Source organism: Penaeus japonicus, unplaced genomic scaffold, assembly GCF_977035675.1.
Source record: "Penaeus japonicus unplaced genomic scaffold, GWHDUDI00000001_assembly GWHDUDI00000020, whole genome shotgun sequence".
In the NCBI taxonomy this organism is placed as follows: Eukaryota; Metazoa; Arthropoda; class Malacostraca; order Decapoda; family Penaeidae; genus Penaeus; species Penaeus japonicus.
Genome location: NW_028234422.1, coordinates 566,092 through 571,091, shown reverse-complemented (window position 1 = coordinate 571,091; position 5,000 = coordinate 566,092).

The following is a 5,000-nucleotide window of genomic DNA, read 5'->3' as shown; positions in this document are numbered from 1 at the left end:
TGTTTCTGTGGGCCTGATATTGATTTTTCTATTCTTGGGACACTATAGACTTCATATTGCAATTTGAGTAATTCAGCCATTTCCTTTGAATCAGTTACCAATGCACCATTATTCTCAAGAGGCCCAATTTCTGTTCTCCTCTTTAACCTGTTGTTTGCATAAGAGAAAAAAAATATTTTGCATTTTCTTTTATAGCTTCCACAACTCTTTTTTTTTCTTCAGCTGCTTTCTGGTTACTTATAGACAGTTTTAATTTATCTTCTAATAGCCTTATCTCTGTTTTGATCCTTTCTCTCTTGATCTGATCTGTTGTTTCTTTCAATTTGTTAACCTTATTTTTCTTGTTTCTTAACATGATCCTTCAATCTCTTGGTATAATATTCTTGTTTCTTGTTTTCTGGGGGAACAAGCATTCTACCAACATCTTTACATGCATTATAAAGCTTCTCTAGTATATCATTTGGTGTTAAGAGGACGTCAATATCTTTCAACGACTTTTCTTTAAAGATCTGAGACTCTCTTTTATGCTTCAGCTACCTGTTTTTCACTAATTTTCTGATTATTTAACTTACTCATTGTGATTTTAATTATTTTGTGGTATGATTGAGCTGTATAAGTTGATAATATGTTGTGTACATCTTCCCCTATACTAATAAAAAAAAATAAAAAAATAAAAAAAAAAAATATATATATATAATATATATATATGTATATATGTATATATATATGTATATATATATATATATANATANATNTATATATATATATATATATATATATATATATATATATATATATATATATACGCATATATACACACATGCATATGGATTTATCTGCCTTTATCTCTGTCTATTTCTTTATCTATCTTTATTTATCTCTATTTCTTTATATGTCCATTCCTTTATCTATCTCTTCATCTATCTGCCTTTATGTCCGTCTACCTCATCTCCATCATTGTTTTTATTTATTTATTTATTTTTTAATACGTATATTCTGTTATTTATGTCTTTGACACTGGTTCACTGGCAGGAACCAACAATGATAAAATGAGTGATATCTCTCTCTCTCTCTCTCTCTTTCTCTCGCTCGCTCGCTTTCTCTCCCGCCCTCCCATCCACCTCATTCATCCTCTCTCTCTCTCTCTCTCTCTCTCTCTCTCTCTCTCTCTCTCTCTTTCTCTCGCTCGCTCGCTTTCTCTCCCGCCCTCCCATCCACCTCATTCATCCTCTCTCTCTCTCTCTTTCTCTCGCTCGCTCGCTTTCTCTCCCGCCCTCCCATCCACCTCATTCATCCTCTCTCTCTCTCTCTCTCTCTCAGGGGAAGCTGCATGCATGTCTATTTGTCACTCTGTGTGTGTGTAACCCGCTTGTGCCGCCAGTTGTAACCCACCACTGGGAGCAGTGTTGTAACCCACCACTGGGAGCAGTGTTGTAACCCACCACTGGGAGCAGTGTTGTAACCCACCACTGGGAGCAGTGTTGTAACCCACCACTGGGAGCAGTGTTGTAACCCACCACTGGGAGCAGTGTTGTAACCGCTGTAGCAGTTGTAAAGCACTCGATGCCCTGGTTGTGAGTTCGGTGGATAACAGACAGACGTTCACGTGCCATGGTCTTTATTGTGGACTGTTCGCTCTGCCTGTTCTCTTGTCTGTCTGTCTGTCTGTCTGACCTGATCTGCCTTGATCTGCCCTAGGGTCTTTATTGTGGACTGTTCGCTCTGCCTGTTCTCTTGTCTGTCTGTCTGTCTGTCTGACCTGATCTGCCTTGATCTGCCCTAGGGTCTTTATTGTGGACTGTTCGCTCTGCCTGTTCTCTTGTCTGTCTGTCTGTCTGTCTGACCTGATCTGCCTTGATCTGCCCTAGGTTCTCTCTGTGTCCTTCTTAAGTATGAATCCTTAAATCACTTTCTATGCCTCGGGCCTTCCGTTAGCAAATGCAGCCGCTAGACAAACTGGAGATTCGAGGCGGAAACGAACACAGGAAACAGGACACGGAAGGGAAGGAGGAAGGGGAAGAGGAAGATAAGGGGGAGGGGAAGGAGAAGGGAAAGAGGGAAGAGGAAGGGGGAGGGGGTGGGAAAGAGAAAGGAAAGAGGAAAATAAGGGGGAGGGAAATAAGAAGGAAGAAGGGAAGGAGAAGAGAGAAGAAAGGGGGGGGAGAGAGGGGAAGGAGGAAGGGAAGAGATAGGGGGAGGGGGAGGGAAGGAGGGAGGGAAAGGGAGAAAGGAAGAGGAAGGAAGGAAGGAAAGAGGGGGAGGAGAAGGGAGTGGGAAGGAGGTAGGAAGGAAGGGGAGGGGAAGAGAAGGAAGGAAAGGAGGGAAAAGAGAAGGGAAGGAGGAAGGAAGAAGGAAAAAGGGAGGGATGGGAAGAGGAATGAAAAAAAAGAGGGTGAAGAAGAGGGGAAGGAGGAAGGGGATGAGAAGAGAAAGCGAAGGAAGAGGCAGATAAGGTAGAAGGTAATGAGATGGGAAAGAGGAGGAGGAGGAAGATAAGATGGAGAGAGAGGAGGAGAGAAAGAAGAGGAGGTGGAGAAGGGAAAGATGAAGAGGAAGAGGAAGTAGTTATATGCTGTGTGTAAATATAAAGAGGTATACAGAAAGATAGATCGAAAGTGGAGATAGGAATAGAGAGGAATAAGAAGAGAGTCAGATAAAAAAAGAGAGATAGGAAGAAAGAGGGATAAGATAGAGAGATATGAAGATAGATGTAGAGGAAGAAAGACAGATAAGAAGGTAGAGATATAGAGAAGAGAGATAAAGAGATATTTAGAAAGGCAGAAAGATAGGGAGACAGAAAGACAGGTAAGTAGATGTCTTAATACAACAGACAAGTAACCGAAGTAAAATTATAAATGGATTCACATTTTTTAAAATCTTAATTTGACTTAATTTAATTATAATTTGTTAATGTTGCAAATGATTTATCAATTGATGATCCACTCTAAACAGTGGATTAAACTTAATGAATTAAAATTATCTAAAAAATAATAATAATAATAAATAAAAGTTGTAAGAAAAATAGGAATACAGAAGTGGCAAAAGCCAAGAAAACAGAACATATTCACCCAATTTTATTGATATGAAAAACAAGATATCGAGAGTCTTGAAACACGCAAGAGAGATTTCCATTCCTTTCATTCAGAACTGATTCCGTTACGGAACCTATTACGCCACAGGACAAGGGGAAGAGAAGGGGGAGGGGTGGGAAAGAGGAAGGGGAAAGGGAAGATAAGAGGGAGGGGGATGAGAAGGAGGAAGGGAAGGAGAAGAGAAAGAGGGAGGTGGAAGGGGAAGATAAGGGGGAGGGGGATGATAAGGAGGAAGGGAAGGAGAAGAGAAAGAGGGAGGGGAAAGGGAAGATAAGAGGGAGGGGGATGAGAAGGAGGAAGGGAAGGAGAAGAGAAAGAGGGAGGTGGAAGGGGAAGAGAAGGGGGAGGGGGGGGAAAGAGGAAGGGGAAAGGGAAGATAAGAGGGAGGGGGATGAGAAGGAGGAAGGGAAGGAGAAGGGAAAGAGGGAGGGGGAAGGGGAAGATAAGGGGGAGGGGGATGAGAAGGAGGAAGGGAAGGAGAAGAGAAAGAGGGAGGTGGAAGGGGAAGATAAGAGGGAGGGGGATGAGAAGGAGGAAGGGAAGGAGAAGAGAAAGAGGGAGGTGGAAGGGGAAGAGAAGGGGGAGGGGTGGGAAAGAGGAAGGGGAAAGGGAAGATAAGAGGGAGGGGGATGAGAAGGAGGAAGGGAAGGAGAAGAGAAAGAGGGAGGTGGAAGGGGAAGATAAGGGGGAGGGGGATGAGAAGGAGGAAGGGAAGGAGAAGGGAAAGAGGGAGGTGGAAGGGGAAGATAAGAGGGAGGGGGATGAGAAGGAGGAAGGGAAGGAGAAGAGAAAGAGGGAGGTGGAAGGGGAAGATAAGGGGGAGGGGGATGAGAAGGAGGAAGGGAAGGAGAAGAGAAAGAGGGAGGTGGAAGGGGAAGATAAGGGGGAGGGGGATGAGAAGGAGGAAGGGAAGGAGAAGAGAAAGAGGGAGGTGGAAGGGGAAGATAAGGGGGAGGGGGATGATAAGGAGGAAGGGAAGGAGAAGAGAAAGAGGAAGGGGAAAGGGAAGATAAGAGGGAGGGGGATGAGAAGGAGGAAGGGAAGGAGAAGAGAAAGAGGGAGGTGGAAGGGGAAGATAAGGGGGAGGGGGATGAGAAGGAGGAAGGGAAGGAGAAGAGAAAGAGGGAGGTGGAAGGGGAAGAGAAGGGGGAGGGGGTGGGAAAGAGGAAGGGGAAAGGGAAGATAAGAGGGAGGGGGATGAGAAGGAGGAAGGGAAGGAGAAGAGAAAGAGGGAGGTGGAAGGGGAAGATAAGGGGGAGGGGGATGAGAAGGAGGAAGGGAAGGAGAAGAGAAAGAGGGAGGTGGAAGGGGAAGAGAAGGGGGAGGGGGTGGGAAAGAGGAAGGGGAAAGGGAAGATAAGAGGGAGGGGGATGAGAAGGAGGAAGGGAAGGAGAAGAGAAAGAGGGAGGTGGAAGGGGAAGATAAGGTGGAGGGGGATGATAAGGAGGAAGGGAAGGAGAAGGGAAAGAGGAGGAGAAAGGGGAAGATAAAGGGGAGGGGGAGGAGGAAGAGAAGGAGAAGGGAAAGAGGAAGATAAGGGGGAGGGGGAGGGGAAGGAGGAAGGGGATGAGAAGAGAAAGCAAAGGAGGAGGAAGATAAGGTAGAAGATAATGAGATGGGAAAGAGGAGGAGGAAGAAAAAGATAAGATCGAGGGGGAGAAGAGAAAGAAGAGGAGTTGAGAAGGGAAAGAGAAAGAGGAAGAGGAAGATAAGAGGGAAGGGGAGGAGAAGAGAAAGAGTTGCAGGTGGAGAAGGGAAAAAACTAAGAGACAGAAGATAAAGACGAAGGGGAGGAGTGAATGCGGAGGAAGAGGAATATAAAAAGGAAAGGGAGAAGGGAAAAAGTAGGAGAAAGAGGAAAATAAGGGGGAAGGAGGAAGGGGAGAAAAGAAACGGGAAGAAGCGGAG